The following is a 19,880-nucleotide window of genomic DNA, read 5'->3' as shown; positions in this document are numbered from 1 at the left end:
AAATTAAATGTATACTGAATGTCAACTACAGCTTTTGTGCAGCTGAAGAAACTGAATTGCAGGCAGATATAATTTCTCTAAGATTACATGGCTGGTGTTTCCGTTAAAACCCTCTCAGCAGCAAATGACACTGGAATCCTACTCCAACTGAGTATTTTAACTATCTATTGCTATGGGATATACCAATCCATAACTTACCATTTTGTTTATTTGCAATTTGGGCAGGGTTCAGTGGGGAAAGCTTGTTAACTATGGCTGGAAGACTCACTTCCAGTGGGGCTCACTCACATGGCTTGTGAGGTTGTCCTGGGAGTGTCAGTTCTTGCTGTCAGCTGGGGTCCTTGTCCTTCACATGGCCTTTCTACATAGTTAGCTTGTTCTCACAGCATGATAATCTCAGAGTAGTTGCACTTCTGCAGTGGTTGGTTTCCAAGTGTGCCGTAGCTGAAATCTTAAAGCTGATGCCCAGAACTTGCACACCGTTATCTTCATCACAATTAATTGTTTAAAGAGAGGCACAGGGTCAGCCCAGATTCAAGGACAGAAGGTTACACAAGATACGAATATCAGGAGGCCTGGTTCATTGGGGGTCACTAGAGTGGTAATCTAACCACATTGGACTAAGGATTTTATTGGCTCACATTACCAGCAGGTCCAAGAAGTATAGCTGGTGCAGGCATGACAATGACAAGGCACTCAAGTGAGATCAACAAGAATATGCTTCTCTTTGTCTTCCACTCCTGCTTCTGTGGAGACACCATTCTCAGACAGGCTTCTTGCTAATGGTGGCAAGGTGGCTATTTTATTTCTGATGTTCAAGGAGCCATGTGGGATTATGTGTCCACCTATGCACCCATGCTGTGACTTGGAGGATGGAATATGCTAACTAGGTAGTCTGGGCCATATCTTCATCTGTGGTATGCTCTATTAATTATCTACCTACCCAACAGTGCTTCCTGGCTCTCTTCTCCTTTGACTGAAAGCCTGAAACCAAATTTTCAGTTTCTCAGTTTCTCTCCATGTGACTGAGTCTGGCCAATGAGGTGATAGGAGATGTGATTTTTCTGGACTTTCAGAGAAGATTTTTCTTCCCTAGTTAAAAGAAAAACTAGTCTCCCTATAAATATACCTCTTCTCCCACCAGCAACTTCCTGCTTTGATACTAATGTGTGAGAATGGAAAGACGGTAGTATGACAATGGGGAGAAGGCCGTGAGAATCTCAGATATGCAGACCTAGAGTCTGGTATTGTTCAACCATTGGTCAAATGCAGAAATCTCCTACACCCGTACAATAAGTATCTTGACAGTTTAAGGCACTTATGATTGAGTTTTCTCTTGCATTGTAAGTAAACACCATTCCTGGGGCTGGGAAGGTGAGTCCAAACTTGCTGAACCGTATAGACTGTGAGTGTAGGAGGGGTGGTTCCCCAAAGGAAAAGAGGACAGTTACCAGAGGAAGGGGGAATGAGTAGATGCTGTGCCGTTGGAAAGTGTCTCTTTCACCTGGAAAGTCCTGGAGAGAGGAACTGGTGTCAAGTTAGTCTGCTCTCAGAGCCTCATGAAATCAGCATTGTTATACTCAGTTTGCACATTAAGAAACTGAAGCTGAAGGGATTAAGAGAATTGTTCATTGTCACTCAACTCCTTCGCTGCAGATCTGAGAATACTACCCAATTCCTTGCATTTTTATGTCATTGCTGCTTCCATGAAGCAGCACAAAGCAATAGGGATAACTAATTACCTTGAAAGAGAATTAAACTCCCAAAGGATTTTGATAAGATGAAACAATAGGCTAAATCTTAGCAGAACATGAGAGAAAAAGATTGAGAAATATTACTTGATTATAAAATCAACATGAATCATTGGGGTAACATGGCAGCCAAAATAGTCAATGTGAGCTTGAATTGCATTAATTAAGGATGACATTTATTTGTTATACTCTGTTTACTATATTAATTACCCATAGCCACATAACAAATTATGCTCAAAACTTAGCAGCTTGAACCAAATATTTGTCATCTCACAGTTTCTGTGGGTCAGGAATTTGAGAGTGGCTTATTGTGGGCGGCAGGGGGTCGGGGAGGGTTCTGGTTCAAGATTTCTCATGAGGCTGCAACAAAACTTTCAGCCAGAGATTCAATCATTTGAGGGCTTGACTGAGGCTGGAGGTTCCACTTCCAAGATCACTCATGTGACTGTCTGCAGGGAGTTTCAACTTCTCACTGTCTGTTGGCTGGAGGCTCAGTTCCTCACCAAATAGGTCCTCTCCATAGGGCTTTCTGAGCTTCCTCATGACAAGGAAGCTGGCTTCTCCCAGAACCAAGAGAGAGCAAGCAGGAAACTGCAGTGCCTTTTATGACCGAGTCTCTGAAGTTACATTCTGTCACTTATGCTTTTTTGTATTTGTTAGAAGCAAGTCAGAAGTCTAGTCCTTACTTGAGGGAAGGACTCCATCTTTTGAAAGCAAGGTCAAAGAATTTGTGGACATAGTTAACCTACCCAGTGTTCCTGTTGTCAAGACCACACATGAAGCATTTTACTTGATTCTGGCAATTAAATTTGAGAGAAACATATAACCCTGTAGTTTTCCTTTGTAACACCTATTCTTCGTGGGTGTAGTATTCATATAATATCTACCTCATCTACAGGGCTATATGCTCCATTAGGAGAAATGTAACCTATTTTTCTCACCATCTCATTCCCAATATCTAGTTTACTAACTGGTATGAAGCAAGTTCACAGGAAATAATTGTTGAAAGTTGAAAGAATTCACTGGATAGGTCCAAAGGGATGTAAATCCCTTGCCACATGAGAATAGTTGGAGTAGATTGAGATTTAGCCTGAAAAGAAAAGACTGACTCAAGAACATGAGAGCTCTCTTCAAACATTTGATGAGCTGTCACCTGCAAAATTGAAGGGATTGATTATGGACACATCTGAGGGTGGGAGCTGCCATTGACTGGTGGAAGCTCCAAGGTGGCAGAGTTTACCTGACTCTGAGGAACAACTGTGTAGCAACTAGGAATATTTTACAATGGAATAGAATGCTTAAGGAAGAAGTAAGTAGTGTAAGTGCCTGCTGGAAGATCCTTGTTGGGAATACTGCAAAACAAACAAACAAACAAAAAACATGATTAATACCTTAGATAGGATGTGGGTGAGTTGACTTTTATGGAACTTTGAAATTATGTGTTTCTGTAATCTCAGGTTTGTGCTATTTACCTAAATTTAAAATGTCAAAACAGATAAAAAAAACACTATCAGCCTATCCCCTGTGGTGGTCATTGGTTGGTTTATTTATCCAGCATGTGTTCCCATTCCTTTTTGAAAATGTATTTCCCTTTGTTTTGAGGGATTGCTCTACCTGCCAACCCTGTAATTTTAGTAGGAGCTGCTAATCAGAGTACCCTGCCCATTCTACGCCAACTACAGTAGATATGGGACATTGACTGATCATTCAGAATACTCTTTGGGACTTTTCTTATCTATTTATTTAAAATATATATTTTTTAAAATGAGAGCTGGGTCTCATTATGTTGCCCAGGCTGGTCTTGAAGTCCTGGGCTCAAGTAATCCTCCTGCCTTGGCCTCCCAAAGTGCTGGGATTACAGGCATGAGCCTCTGCACCTGGCCAGAGACTTTTCTAAATGGAACTAAGCAAGCAAGTTCTGTCACCTCTGGTGTCAGAGTGGGCAGGATGTGAGCCTGGGAGATGTTGGCAGTCGTAGTTCCAGCTTTATGAACGAAGCAAGGACTGGGAGCCTTATTTTGTTGCCAGGCAGGACTCCAGGGCTGCATAGCCAGATTTTTCTAGTGAAACTGGAAATCAAATTTTTTAAATCTGCCAATGAATCACATTTATTTTTATTTTTTGAGACATGGTCTCTGTTGCTCAGGCTGGAGTGCAGTGATGTGATCATAGCTCTCTGTAGCTTTGACCTCTCAGGCTCAGGTGATCCTCCCACCTCAGCCTCCCAAGTAGTTGGGACCACACACGCCTGGCTAATTTATTCTTATTTGTTGTAGTGATGGGACCTCACCCTGTTGCCCAGGCTGGTCTCATACTCCTGAGGTCAAGCAATCCTCCCACCTCGGCCTCCCAAAGTGCTGGGTTTGCAAGTGGGAGCCACCGTGCCCAGCCCTGAACCACATTTAAAAATACATTGTGCAGGTTAAACAAGACAACTCTGAGCTGAGTCTGTCCTGCAGGCTTCCCATTTGTGACTTTGGCCATAGAGAACACTGCCTACCTTCTCCACTTCTCCATGGACCATTCCTGCTTTCTGGGCCATTGCCTTAATGAAAAGGCTAGATTTCATCAATATTATTATGCATGAACCTGGTTTTAACTGTCAATAATTCATGTCCGAACATACTGGCTACATCTGCTTCAGCAATGTGGGTTTTCTATTAACACAGTTAGTATTCCTCAGTCCAAGTTTCCTTTTCATGGGGTCAGAGAATTAATGAGTCTGAAGGGAGTTTACAGGGGTAGAGGCGGGAATGCCTTCTCTTTCAGCCCCCTTCTCTTCTTTGGCATAACACATGGTCACTTAGGCTCATCACCAGGACTGCCTGCCAGCAATGGGTCCACGCATGAATGAGCGGGTTCACCTAGATACACAGGACACTGTGTAACACTTGCAACTCACACAGAGGAATCCTGAACTTGTTCTTCTGAACAGGGCAAAATAAGGCTATTTTCAGTCAAAATCATAGAGATGGAAAGTAGAATAGGTAGTTGCCAGGCACTGGGGCAGGGGAGCAGGAAATGGGAACTTAGTGCTTAATGGGTACAGAGGTCCAGGTGAGGAAGATAAAAAAGTTCTGGAGATGGAAGGCGGTGATGATTGCACAACAATGTGAACGTACTTAATGCCAAAGAACTGTTTTAGAATGCCAAAGAACTGTTTAGAATTTTAGAATGGTTAAGGTGGTAAATTTAATGTTATGTATATTTTACCACAAAAAACAAATGGCTTTTATGAATGAGCAGAACAGTCTCCTAGCCATGTGATGCTATTTGCGGGTTCAGTAACAATTATTTTATCTAAGATATGCTCTATTAAAATGCTAATACTCCTAGAATAAACCAAAATAAAATGAATCTACTACTTTCTCTTTCACATGCCATGATGGTCTGCAAGTGATTGACAGGCAATCAGATACTAGATCTGGAAAAGTATAATAGGTTATGGTGGCACCATGCTCCAGGTGCAAGCCAGGAAAGCAGGAAAAGGAGAAGCATGGACTAAAAAGGAAGAAAGGAGGAAAAAGGACATGAAATAGTTAAGAATGGGAGATGTTAGCCGGGCATGGTGGCTCACGCTTGTAATCCCAGCACCTTGGGAGGCCGAGGCAGGTGGATCACCTGAGGTCGGGAGTTCAAGACCAGCCTGACCAACATGGAGAAACCCCGTCTCTACTAAAAATACAAAATTAGCCGGGGCAGTGGCACATGCCTGTAATCCCAGCTACTCGGGAGGCTGAGGCAGGAGAATCGCTTGAACCCGGGAGGCGGAGGTTGCGGTGAGCCGAGATCGCGCCATTGCACTCCAGCCTGGGCAAAAAGAGCGAAACTGTGTCTCAAAAAAAAAAAAAAAAAAAAAAAAGAATGGGAGATGTTAGGGGAATTTTGCCCAGATAGAGGAAGAAAGAGAGGCTTGGCTACATTATGTCCAGGCTGTAGAGATCTATAGAAGTTTGAACTTAAGGCTGATATCCTAGGAAATATGGCAGAAGAAATTTCTTTCTTTGCTAAGGCATAACATGGGTGACCTTTACTCCTATTCTCAATAACTCCCTCATTTCCATCTGAGCCTGGCCTTCACTGTCCGTATTTCTATCACCATTTTGGTCACAACCATTTAACCAGTCTCTGAGAAAGTCCCAAACTTTCCCTCATCTCACTGTCTTTTTCTGAGTCCTCTAAACTCTTCCAACTTCTGCCCTTTACCCAGGCCCAAAGCCTGCTTCCACGTTTTCAGATATCTTTATAGCAACACCCTACTTCTCAGTACCAATTTTCTGTGTTAGTCCAGTTTGCATTGCTAGAAAGAAATACCTGAGGCAGGATAATTTATAAAGAAAAGAAGTTTATTTGGCTCGCAGTTCTACAGGCTGTACTTGAAGCATGGTGCTGGCATCTGCTTCCAATGAGTTCTCAGGAAGTTTACAATCATGGTAGAAGGGAAGGAGAGCCAGCGTGTTACATGGGAAGAGAGGGAGCAAGAGAGAGAGGGGAGGTGCCAGGCTCTTTTAAACTACCAGATGTCTTGTGAACTTGTTACATGGGGAGGGCATGTAACAAGCACCTCCCTCTAGGCCCCACCTCCATCAGGTATCACATTTCAACGTGAGATTTGGAAGAAGGCATAAATATCCAAACTATCAGGAGGCCAGAAGCTGGGCTACCTGGGCTTGAATGCTGCACCATCTCTTGGTTGCTATCTGACCTAAGCAAATGGTTTATCTTCTCTTTAGTGTGGCAGGTGCCAATCTCTGGCTGACCCAATGGTCATTCCCATTCCCTTCCCCCTTACTGCCTTCTACTTTAGAGTCTGGAAAGGTTAAATACCCACTTTCCCATGCCCCGTTGCAGTCAGGAGTGGCCAAGTGACACAGTTCTTGCCAATAGAACATAAGTAGAAGTTAATGGGAGAGTTTCTGGGAATGCTTTTACTTTTCTAATAAAAGGGCAGATGGAACCAGTGTCCTTCTTCTTGCTGAACAGATATGATCCCTGGAATTGGGATAATCCTCTTATGACCATGAGGGAAAGACCTTGAAAATATCTAAGACACTGGCCCTGACATCACTGAATCATGAGCCAGTGCCAGCAGCCACCTACCTCTGGACTGCTCATTAGGCTTGTTATAGGAGAGAGAGAGAGAATATAATTTAAGTCACCATTAGTTAGGTTTTCTGTTACTTAAAGCTGAAAACATTTCCAACTCATACACCAAGACTGTTTTCTAATTTTACAAAATAACAGTGTTTATTTCAGTTTTATTGTAAAGATTAATTAAGGTAACAATACCAACATTTGTATGGCACTTATGATATACCAGGCACTGTTTTGAGTAATTTATGTATGTGAACACTTTAAAATCTCACAAGACCTCCATGTGGTAGACATTATCATTATTTCCATTTTTGAGGTAAGGAGATTGTCATTTGACCAAAGTCATAGAACGTCTATTAACATATGGCAGAGCCAGTGTTTGCACTCGGGTAGCCTGACTCCAAGGTCTGTCCACTATAATATGAAGACTTAGCGCAGAAGTACAATGTAAGTACTCAAAAAATGTCAGCAATAATATTGGTGATGACCAGGTGTCACAGGAATGCCCAGAAAATGATGTAGGGGCACATTTATTTGAGCTGGCTTGGAGGGTAGTTCTTCCTCAAAGTTCAGTTTAAAATAGAGCCATACACCTAGAAAAAAAAACCTTAGAAGCAGATGAGAAACTCCAGGAGAGGAAGGGCTTTAGATTGGCAAGGCTAGAATTCTGGAGCCAACTATCTGATGGCATTCCAGAACTTACCCCATGATTTTTTTTCTGAGTCCTTTTTATCATCCTTGAGTCTTCATTTCCCAGTGGCTATGCTCCCACCATCCTGGGGCCAGAATGCCCTCATGCCCTTGCCCTTCCAAACCCAAGATTTTACCTTCCAAGAACCAGGAACATTTCATTTCTTTTTTTGGGCCAAAACATATCGAACATTTAATGTAAAATCTGCCCAGTAGGTGTCAGCATCTATCACGAAATGAGCCATTGTTTAACCCATCCTTTACATTTAAACTTAAAGATTCAAATCACATGGAATAAAGCAGTTTCCTACTGTATTAATGTTTAGAAGGTTGTAACTCCACTTCCAGACTTCCATTTTGCTGGACATATGGACAGAAATTACGTTTCAAACATTTTAAAATGTAGAGGAAAGTTTGAGGATAGAAGCTTGCTTGATGAAGAGATTAAGAAAATTATTTGGGGGGAGAGGCAAAAAAGAAAATCATTTTCCTATAAAATGATTCATTCTGTTATCGATTGACATCATTATTCTGTGTATTCAATGATAAAGAAGACACACTGGAAGCCTAGAGTAGGACCTCCCCCTAGACGAGGACCTTCCCCTAGAGTAGGATAGGCTCCTGCATGCTGTAGGATACTGAAGTTTAGAATGATGTATTTTTGACTACTGGTGTATTTTTTTGGTAAATGTTGCCTTAATTCTGGTGTTTTCTCCCCAACCTATAGAAATTCTATACAACATACAAGTGTACCTGCATTTTAAGAAAATGGAACATGTAAAAATCTGGATGTACTTAATAGCTCAGTGTCATTGAACCAATATCCATTGAGTACCTATTTTCTGTTCTTTAATGACATCTTGGACAGATCTCAAACCTTCTTAGTCACAGTCAGGTATTAAAAATCTAGCCTAGTCCAGTGAGAAGCTTCAATTTCACATCCAATTCAATGCTCTCCTTCTTCCTTAACTTGGGTATGACCAAGGGATCTTCATGGAAGGGGACATGGTCTACTATCTAATTTCTTCCCATTCTGCTGCTTCTGCATTCTGTACGATTAAGGAAGGAGGAGATGCTAAAGAGGGAAAACAAACCTCTGGAAGTCTGGAAGTGGAGTTACAAAACCTCTCTAGGGAAGGAGGTCCTGCAGGATCTCTGAATTGCACAAATGCCGCACATCTCATTGGCCATAACTTCCACACCTACGTGCAAACGGGGGGATGGGAAATGTAGTCTTTGTTCTGAATGAAGGATTCTGTATCCAAGGCGAGATGATTTCTTCCAGCATAACATTTTCTGACCACCAACCACCCTAAGCCCCTTCTGTGCTGGGGTCCTCTAACCCAGAAGGCAAATGCCTCCAGGGTATCTATGAGAAGGCTCAAGCTCTGCTAATCTTTATGGGTTCTGCTTGCACCACAGGAAATATAAATATAGTAGCCTTCCTCATTCGTAGGGGATATAGTCCAACACCCCCAGCAGATGCCTGAACCCAAGGATAGTACTGAACTTGATTGCCATCAGTTGGAATACATTTTTATTCATGTTTTCTGCCCATATATCTAATGCTTTTTCCATCTTAACTAAGCACTTGTTACACACTGTGGCCATAGCTTTTTCTGTTTGAAGTGCAACAGCAAAACTAGCATGAATTTCTTTTTCCTTCTTCTCTTCCTTCCTGTCTTCATGGATAGATTTGTTGTATAATCCAAAGACCATGAGAATGGCTAAATAGTAGAAAGAAGAGCTTTTATGGCAATATTGGTTTGCAAACCACAAACAGATACTCTCCAGTGTGGACAAGAGGTGCTCTCCCTTTGAAGAGGGAAGAATAGGTTGGGTTTTATACCTCACAGGGCCTGTATCACATAATAGAGTCATACATATTCAGCAGGTTTGAGGGAAAAGTCATACATATTTATGAGGGGAGCTGAGCATGTGCAATGGGTAAACACATATGTAACATACCTCCCATGTTCACTTGGAGGGGTGGGATGTTAGCCTTAACACAAGGTGAAATTTGGCTCTTTACATCAAAAGATGAATGACAGAACACAAAGTTTGTGCGCAGCCTCTATAAACTGACGAAAACTGGCTTAAAGTCCGTAATTTCTTATCAGAAAAGAATGTTTGGTGCCCTGCCATCCAATTAGAGTTGTAATTAGGCCTGGGTTGTAAATCAGAGTTAGGAAGGATCTGATAGCTCCTATTGTTAGGACATTTAGAGGTGGAGGAAATTAGAATTTCCATGCTAGCCAGGCCCTGAACCAGTAGGTAACTCAACCCGTAGGTAACTTTGTTTCCTTAACTTGAAGGTCTGTCTGAGTTGACAAAGGGGCATCTATTTTGGTTTCTCAGATAAGAATTCTTACTTTAGATCTCAGCAACCTCAGCATATGATTTTTTTTCTTTTCTTATTAAGTTCAGAACTTTTACCTTTTCACTTACAGGAAGCACTTTATGGCTTTTCCTTAGCATATCTGAATAGCCAGCATTATGATTTTTGCTCTTGTACTCTGGGGCCATTATTAAATGAGATAAAGGTTACTTGAACACAAGCACGGCAATACCAGGACACTTAATCTGCTATTAAGTGCCTAATAGGCGGATAGTGTATCTAGCATAGATATGCTAGATGAAGGGATGAGTCACATCTCAGGTGCAGAGCCAGAAGGCAAGAGTTTTCATCACACCACTCAGATGGCGCACAACTTTAAATGTGTTGGAATTGTTTATTTCTGGAATTTTCCATTTGATATTTTTGGATTGCAATTGACTGCGGGTAACTGAAACCATAGAAAGTGAAACTGTGGATAGAGGGACTACTGTATCCTTGCTTGAGAAGCTTCAGCATCCTTTTTCTAGGACAATTTTGCTACCCTGGGAACATTTCTACTTTTCATTAGGCTTTGGGGAATGCTGACATAATGGTGGTACACATGTTGAGTTAACTTTTTTTTTTTTTTTTTTTTTGAGACGGAGTCTCACTCTGTCGCCCAGGCTGGAGTGCAATGGTGGGATCTCGGCTCACTGCAACCTCCACCTCCTGGGTTCAAGTGATTCTCGTGCCTCAGCCTCTGTAGTGGCTGGGATAATAGGCCTGTGCCACCATACCCCGCTAATTTTTTTGTATTTTTAGTTTAGACGGGTTTTCACCATGTTGGCCAGGCTGTTCTCAAACTCCTGACCTCAAGTGATCCACCCACCTCGGCCTCCCAAAGTGCTGGGATTACAGTGTTGGGTTAACTTTTAGTCAGTCCCATGGCTATGAGGCAGGAGAATGGGGAATTAGGGTAACCAAGGGTAAAGGCATAAACAAAAGAGCAGCAGGTGCGGACAGTTCTAGGCAAGATTAGGCAGCGTATAGGCCACATCCTTGCCCTGTGATAACAAGACAGAAGTTTCCACTTCAGCCTCTGATTGGTCACTGGCCAATCCTTCCTAGGGTGTAACCAATTGGAGGCCTTTAAAGGGCACCTAGGGTTGTTACCAAATTCTTTCAGCTTAATAAAAACCCTAATTGGGGTCAAGTATGGAAATAAATATGTCTTGTTGTGTATCATATAACCTCAGGAATAATGGCTGACAATTGTTATTTGTTTGTTTATTTATTTATTTATTGAGACGGAGTCTCGCTCTGTCGCCCAGGCTGGAGTGCAGTGGCACGATCTCGGCTCACTGCCAGCTCCACCTCCTGGGTTCATGCCATTCTCCTGCCTCAGCCTCCCAAGTAGCTGGGACTACAGGCGCCTGCCACCACGCCCAGGTAATTTTTTGTATTTTTAGTAGAGACGGGGTTTCACCATAGTCAGGATGGTCTTGATCTCCTGACCTCGTGATCCGCCCGCCTCGGCCGCCCAAAGTGCTGGGATTACAGGCTTGAGCCACCGCGCCCGGCCTTGTCTAAAGTTTTAACAAGAGTAAAAGGGGGTAAAAAGAGTAAAAGAGTACTCTTTAAAAAGAGTAAAATAACGAGAAATATAACACAGTATATTTCTACTAAAAATACAAAAAAAACTAGCCGGGCGAGGTGGCGGGCGCCTGTAGTCCCAGCTACTCGGGAGGCTGAGGCAGGAGAATGGCGTAAACCCGGGAGGCGGAGCTTGCAGTGAGCTGAGATCCGGCCACTGCACTCCAGCTTGGGCGAGAGCGAGACTCCGTCTCAAAAAAAAAAAAAAAAAAAAAAAAAAAAAAAAACCTTTAGACAAATTATAACAGTTTGGCCAGGTACAGTGGCTCACACCTGTAATCCCAGCACTTTGGGAGGCCAAGGCAGGTGGATCACTTCAGCCCAGGCATTCGAGACCAGCCTGGGCAACATGACAAAACCTGATCTCTACAAAAAATACTAAAAATTAGCTGGGTGTGGTAGCATGCACCTGTAGTCGCAGTTACTCGGAAGGCTGAAGCGAAAGAACCACCTGAGCCTGGGGGTTTGAGGCTGCAGTGGGCCGTGATCGTGCCACTGGACTCCAGCCTGGGTGACAGAGGGGGAATCTTTCTCAAAAAAAAAAGTAACAGTTTAATTGAGGAAAGAACGATTTGTGAATCAGGCAGTTCCCCAAACCAGAATAGGTCCAGAGAGGCTCCTGTACTGCCACATGGACAGAGAGGATTTATGGATAAAAAAAGGAAAGGGAGATATAGAAAATGGAAGTAAGGTACAGAAACAGCTGGATTGGTAACAGCTTTGTAATCGTCCAAGGGATTTTTCCTGCCCACTGCATAAAGAAAGACTGCGGCATTGTAGTAGAGAAAGTTTAATAGACAGGAGGCCAGCCACGACACATGGGAGATAGAGTTCCTACTCAAATCATCTTATTTAAAGTTCATAAGTTAGGGGTTTTTCAAAGGCAGTTTGGGGGAAGGGGTGCGGGTGACCAGGTAACAGCTGCTTGCTGCTGATTGGCTGGGGCGGAGATGAAATCATTCATTGGAGGTGGAAGCTATCTTTTGGTGGGCTGAATTGCTTCTTGGTGGGGCCACAGGAGCTGGGTGGGTGGTCCAGGTGGAGCCATGAGTGTCAAACACACAAAAACCTATGAAGATATCTGAAAAGGCCAATCTACAATAGTGGTGTTATTTGCAGGAGTAATTGGGGAAGTTGCATATTGTATAACCTCAGGAATAATGGCTGACAATTGCTTATGTCTGCACCTTAACAGGACTCAGGTTCCGCTCCTTCCCCCAGCTTGAGGGCTTCCCATTAGCTTTACAAAATTGGTTACATTTTGGGCAAGGCCTATTATTAAACTATAGCCTTCATGTTTTTCAAAATTAGCTTGGTCCAATAGCCTAGGAATAATTAAGAGAAAGGCAAGATGGGGATTGGGTTAGTTTAGCTTACTGGTTTTTTTTTCCCCCCCTCACTGATAGAACTTTTGCAAAGGTAGTTTCAACTTGACATTTGCCTTATTTGAACAAGGTTTGAACAGTGGGCTGCCTTTGATTGGTCGAAACTTGGTGAGTTCACCGAAAATCACTGACATGAGGCAGATTGATTGATAGGAGAAAAGGTATACAAGTGTATTTAATGCATATACGTGGGAGCCTTCAGGATGAAAACACTAAGATACAGGAGAAACTGTCCACTTTTATACTTAGCTTCAACAAAGTATGAATAGCCATGTAAAAATATGATTGGACAAAAAGGGTATAATTGACCACTAATAGTATAACCACCCAATGGGTTCACCTCGCCCACTGCCTAGACACAGCTGATTTACCAAGACAGTGGAATTGCAATAGAGAAAGAGTAATTTACGCAGAGTCAGCTGTGCAGGAGACCAGAGTTTTATTAGTATTCAACTCAGTCTCCTTGAAAACTCGGGGATCAGAGTTTTTAAGGCTAATTTGGTGGGTAGGTGGCCAGTGAGTCAGGAGTACTGATTGGTTGGCTCAGGGATGAAATCACAGGGAGTCAAAGCTGTTCTCTTATACTAAGTCAGTTCCTGGGTGAGGGCTGCAGAACTGGTTGACAGGTCCAGTTGGGGTCATCTGGTTTCAGAAATGCAAAAGCTTGAAAAGACATCTCAACAGGCCACTCTTAGTTTCCTAATAGTGATGTTATCTTCAGGAATATTTGAGGAAGTTGCAAATCTTATGACCTCCAGAATAATGGCTGGTAATATTTAGAATTCCAGCCCCTCTCATCATTACTTTATGGTTGGTAGCATTTCATTCATTTTACAAGAACAGTTTAGCTTTTGGAAAGAAGTATTATTTAAACTATAAATCCCTTCCCAAGGCCAGTTTGGCCTGTGCCCAGGAATGGACAAAGACAGTTGAGACATCAGAAGTAAGATGGAGTTGGTGAGGTCTGATATCTTTCACTGTCATAATTTCTTTAGTTATAATTTTGCAAAGGCGGTTTCAATAGACTTAGTGGGAAAACCCAATAAGGCCTGCCTGTCTAGATTCTCCTTGGCCTCTCTGAGCACACACTCCTTTCTTCTGAGTGTGGGGCAGGACTCTTCTCTGGAATGGGGATCAGATAATTTATTTATGGCCAGTTTTATTTTGTTGTTGTTTTTTCTTTTGAGACGGAGTCTCACTCTGTCACCTAGGCTGCAGTGCACTGGGGCATCTCGGCTCACTGCAACCCCCTCTTCCCAGGTTCAAGTGATTCTCCTGCCTCAGCCTCCTGAGTAGCTGGGACTACAGACGCATGCCACCATGCCAGGCTAATTTCTGTATTTTTAGTAGAGATGGGGTTTCACCATGTTGGCCAGGCTGGTGTCAAACTCCTGACCTCAAGTGATCCGCCTGCCTTGGCATCCCAGAGTACTGGGATTACAGGTGTGAGCCACCGTGCCCGGCCTATGGCCAGTTTTAAATAGAATATTTTTAGGTTTTATGACTGGCCTTCAAGGGAAAAGGTCTTGGGGAAGAGGAAGTTTAGTGTCTATGGCTAGCCTTGGGGGAGAATGGGACTGAGAGAAAGGAGGGTAGGAGAAAGTCATAGAAAAATTTCTGGGCTGGGTGCTGGTGGCTCATGTCAGTAATCCCAGAATTTTGGGAGGCAGAGGCAGGAGGGTTGCTTGAGGCCAGAAGTTTGAGAACAGCCTGGGCAACATGGCAAAACCTCATCTCTACAAAAAAATTAAAAATTAGCTAGGTGTGATGGCATGCATCTATAGTCCCAGCTACTTAGGAGGCTGAGCTGGGAAGTTCACTTAATACCAGGAGGTTGAGAGGGCAGTAAGCCATGATCACACCACTGCACTCCAGCCTGGGCAACAGAGTAAGATCCTGTCTCAAAAACAACAGAAAACAAAAGCTTTTGTTTCTGAGGCTGCTGCTGAGGACTTCATTTTGGTGCATTGTTTTCTGAGCCCCAATATTAGATTACAGTCTATTTACATATCTGGTTAGGTTATAGTTCACTATATACTGAGAAAACTTTAGGCTGAACTTAAAATATGTAAGGGAGCAGCTTTAGGCTAAACATAAAACTCTTAGTAGTACCTGGGTTTTGAAACAGAAAGTTTCCATGGACCCTGTGTGGGTGGGAACTGGAGTGCCTGAGAGCTGGAACTAGCTGGCTGCTTTGGTGCCGGCAGGGGTGGACTCCACTCACTCGGTCACACTGTGTTCCAACCCTCACAGGATGGGGAGGGCAGGTGAGCAGGTGCAGGAGCCAGAACAAGTGCTTTCAGGTGCTGGCAGGAGCAAAACTGTGTGGCCCTATGGCAGCATCTTAGGGGATGCCTGCAACCTCTGAACCACCAGAAAGAGTATTACAAGAGTGCTAGAAGAATGCTTTTTTAGCTTTGCCACCCACAGACGACTTAAGTGTTTACAGCTAAGTGGAGTGTCAGCATGACAGCCTTTTTCACCCGCACCTGAGTTCTTGTCTGGCGTCTAGGAGGAATGAAGTCCCATGAACAAATTGGAGATGGTAAATGTGGCGGCTTTTATTGCCAATGAAAGTGGCTCTCACCAGGAAGGGGAGCTGAAAAGGGGGTGAAGCAGGAAGATAATCTTCCCCCAGAGTCCAGCCATCCTGGCCAGACTCTTCTCTGAAGCTACACCATCGAGCGATTCCTCTGAAGTCAAGCTGCTTCTCTCTGACGTCCAATTGTAGTCTCCGACATCCCGCGGCTTCTCTTCTCCTCCCTCTTCTGGCAGAGCCTGGGGTGTTTATGGGCACAGGATGGGGGATGGGGTGGGCCATGGATGGTTTTGGAAAAGGCAACATTTGAGCTGGAAAACAGGAATGCATGTTCTCCCTTTGGGCTGCAGGTTGGGCCCCTCACTGGGGACTGCCATCTTCTGCCCAGAATTTCCCTGCCTCCTGTCCCTATCATTTTGAACAATAAATTAACTGATCACCCTTTCCTACCCAGAAGAAACTTGAACCTATGACTTCTGCATTCCAAGACCACTGCTCTGTTTGCCAGGTTTTATTAACCCCAGTCTCCCTGTCACTGTCTCTCCTATACCTCCAGGCCTTTGCCAATGCACACCACTGAGTACACTCAAATCCAGCAATCTGTTTAAACAACAGTTTTCTTTGAAATCTGCCCCATTTCCAACTGATTGAGCTAATGAAGCTCAATCACAAAAAGTTATATTAAGAGGTAATTAGCAAGATGAAAATAAGCCTTGAAGTTTAATTGTTCAATGTGCCTTAAGGAATCCTTAGGAGCAGCTTGAAGGTTTGTAATAAACACAGGACAAGGATGATGTTCATTTTGTGTCAATGTTTAACACCTTACCCAAGGCAATTTTTATGATACTGTAACCTCTGAACTTTTAATGCTCTCTGAATTTTTTAAAACAACAAAAATTGTGTAAATGAATGAGTTACAAACCCATTCAGGATAATTTTCCTTCAAGAGTGTCTCTGAGCAGAATGTCAGTTTTCCTGCAGTTAATTAATTCTGCCTTTCTTAAGAAGAATGTCTGATTGCCTTAAGCTATAGAGAGGCTTTTTGCTAGAACAGAAAGCTGTCTGCATAGTTTATGTTAATACAAACCTGCAGGTGGTAAATGACTGCTCTTTGGAAAGAAAGCAAATGGCTACTTTGAGACTATTGAGATGCATTAGGGCTCTTGATTTGAGAAACAGGAAATACTAAAGCAAAAAACAAATTGATTTAAGCCATTCATAGACTAACAAGCACTCCCAGTCCCTTTGTGAACTTTGGATTCTTGGGCCCAGCCCTCAGGCAAGTGCTTCCTTCCACCCAACCCAGTGCGGATTCTCCTTTCTGCTGTGATCCTTGAATTAATAAACCACTCTGGGAAGGAGGGTCCCTTTAGTCTGTGTGGAACCACCACCCCCAACCCCCACCGCCAAAACTCCGTAAGTCATTCAAAGCAGGAATTCTTCACAGCAGGAAATAAACCTCTTGAACCCCACTTTAATTTTCCATAACCATTGGAATTCCAGGAGATAACCTGGTTCTTTCTCGCAATTTCTGGTTAGGAAGATGTTAAAGGTGGTATGCCTTTTTATTGATGAGTTATCTGAAGCTCTGGATGAGATGAGTAGAAGTTGGAACTAGAATCCTACTCTCCTAGGACAGCACTCACTCCACTGCACCCTCTGATACTAACTGCAGACTGCGGAGACAGGGGTTTCCATCTTGCCAACAGTGCTGTGTTCTGAAGGTTCCCTTGTATGTCACTTATTTGGAACCTGGGACATGCTTTGTCCTAGAAACATGTTTGTTTAAAAGGTGGCTGGGTTCTCCATCCAATTTAAAACCAGTTTTAACCCACATCACTGCTGCAGTCCTCAAAGCAGCCTAAGCCCTTGAAGGGGTTCAGAGTCTGCCACCCTAAAATATGCCACTCTGCACAAGGATTCTTTTGAACTGAAGGCAACTGAGAAAAGCAGACCTAGGGTAAGCTCTCTGCCCTTCCCCATATGCCTGAGAGTGTTACCAAAAAGTGAGGGGTTCAGTGGTGGTCCTGCTGCTCACCACACAGAATGCCAATCACTGTGACAATGAGTATTGCCAGAGAAGGTGCTGCAGGCCAGGCTGCAGGAGGTACAGTCTCAAATCCCTGTTCCAATTGACTAAAATTGGGGGACTTATATACCGAGGAAGGCAAGGAAAGCAGGAATTAGGGAGGGGTAAGGAAGCAATTGTGATGGATGAGGGTCCTGGTGTCTCATTATCTGAATGTGGTCATTTGATGAGTTTCAGTTTCTTGCCTGAGGGTTGGTTTCTTTTATTTTTATATTTATTTATTTATTTTTGAGACAGGATCTCACCCTGTTGCCAGGGTGGGAATGCAGTGGCATGAGATCATGGCTCACTGCAACCTTGACCTCCCAGGCTCAAACAATCCTCCCACCTTAGTCCCCTGAGTAGGTAGGACTACATCTACATGTGCCTGCCACTACACTGGGCTTTTTGTATTTTTTTTTTTTTTTTTTTTTTGGTAGAGATGGGGTTTCACCATGTTGCCCAGGCTGGTCTCAAACTTCTGGTCTCAAACCATCTGCCCACTTTGACCTCCCAAAGTGCCAAGATTATAGGTGCACGCCAATGTGCCCAGCCAAAGGGTTGGTTTCTTGAGGAAGGAACTCAGATGAGACAAATGTAAGCTTCAAATGTTAAGACTGAGGCTGGGTGCAGTGGCTCATGCCTGTAATCCCAGCACTTTGGGAGGCCAAAGTGGGCAGATCACCTGAGGTCAGGAGTTTGAGATCAGCCTGGCCAACATGGTGAAACCACATCTCTACTTAAAATACAAAAATTAGCTAGGTGTGGTGGTGCATGCCTGTAATCCCAGCTACTTGGGAGGCCGAGGCATGAGAATCATTTGAACCCAGGAGGCGGAGGTTGCAGTGAGGTGAGGCCACGTCACTGCACTCCAGTCTGGGCGACAGAGCAAAACTCTGTCTCAAAAAAAAAAGATCAGCAGGAGGGTCAACTTCTATGTTTATTCAAAACCCCATAAATATCACTTCCATGGGACAATTGGGCAGGTTTCAAAAGCAGAAGATAAATTTCCCTTGGGAAGTTGTCCCCGCCTCCACTTCCCATACCAGGAATGGGATAACAACCTTATCCCAGAAACAAGATGGCACTGAGGAAGAGTCTACGCAAACAAACCTTACTAAATAGCCTTACCTTCCATTAGATTCTGCATAAATTCATCTCCTACAGCTTGATGCGCCTACACGCCTAAGCCCATGTTGCTTTTTCTTTTCCTTTTTTGAGACAGGATCTTGCTCTGTCACCCAGGCTGGAGTGCAGTGGTGTGATCATGACTCACTGCAGCCTCGATCTTCCAGGCTCAAGCAATCTTCCCACCTCAGCCTCTCAAGTAGCTGGGATTACAGACATGCACTGCCAAGCCTGGCTAATGTATGTATGTATGAATGTATGTATGTATGATAGAGATAGGGTCTCACTATGTTGTTCAGGCTGGTCTTGAACTCCTAGGCTCAAGTGATTCTCCTGCCTTGAACCCTCAAAGTGCTGTAATTATAGGTGTGAGCCACTGTGCATGGCTCTAACCCCCTTTTTGTTTGTTTCGTCACATCTCTACAAATGTATTGTTCTTTTGTTAAGATGCTATATAAACCCTAAGTTCTTTTTTTAAAAACATTTTATTTTACTTTATTCTAAGTTCCGGGATACATGTGCAGGATGTGCGGGATGTGCAGGTTTGTTACATGGGTAAACGTGTGCCGTGGTGGTTTGCTACACCTATCAACCCATCACCTAGGCATTAAGTCCCACATGCATTAGCTATTTATCCTGATGCTCTCCGCTCTCCCCCGCAATCCCCCAACAGGCCCCAGTGTGCATTGTTCCCATCCCTGTGTCTATGTTCTCATTGTTCACCTCCCACTTATAAGTGAGAAAATTTGGTGTTTGGTTTTATGTTCCTGCGTTAGTTTGCTGAGAATAATGATAAGCCCCAAGTTCTAACCACCCCTTTTAATTACTCATTTCTGAGTTTGTCTCACAAGTATGCATGATGTGCACATTAATGAAATTTTGTTTTTCTCTTGTTAGTCTTTCCTTTGTTAGTCTAATTTGCAGCAGCACCTGCCCCTCTGAACCAGGAAACCTAGAAGGGTAGGGGGAAAATTATTTTCCTTTCCTACCCACCTGTAAAACTCTAGTGCTGGGCCTTGACATTGGTTCCTAAGCTTTTCTTTTTCCTTTTTTAAATTTCTTTGAGGAGACAGTGTCTCACTCTGGTGCCCAGGCTGAAGTACAGTGGCATGATCACAGTTCACTGGAGTCTCAAACTTCTGGGTTAAAGTAATCCTCCTACCTCAGCCTCCCAGAAGCTTGTACTACAGGTGTGTACCAACATGCCCAACTATTTTTTTAAATTTTTTTTTGCAGAGATGGGGTCTCACTATAT

The 19,880-nt window shown here is 43.4% G+C and overlaps 1 long non-coding RNA gene across 1 annotated transcript in view; it reads left to right on the top strand.

Moving 5' to 3' along the window:
* The window catches only part of LOC107130868 (uncharacterized), a 67,189-nt gene extending 48,334 nt beyond the window's left edge, over nucleotides 1–18,855 (top strand). The window contains exon 5 of the long non-coding RNA XR_012417969.1: nucleotides 18,723–18,855. This is a non-coding gene — a long non-coding RNA (uncharacterized lncRNA). The remainder of the gene's footprint in view (nucleotides 1–18,722) is intronic.
* Nucleotides 18,856–19,880: the final 1,025 nt, after the last annotated feature.

This window comes from Macaca fascicularis, chromosome 9 (genome assembly GCF_037993035.2).
Source record: "Macaca fascicularis isolate 582-1 chromosome 9, T2T-MFA8v1.1".
Lineage (NCBI taxonomy): Eukaryota > Metazoa > Chordata > Mammalia > Primates > Cercopithecidae > Macaca > Macaca fascicularis.
Note: the sequence above shows the minus strand (reverse complement) of the source record. Positions and strands in the feature narration are given on the sequence as shown.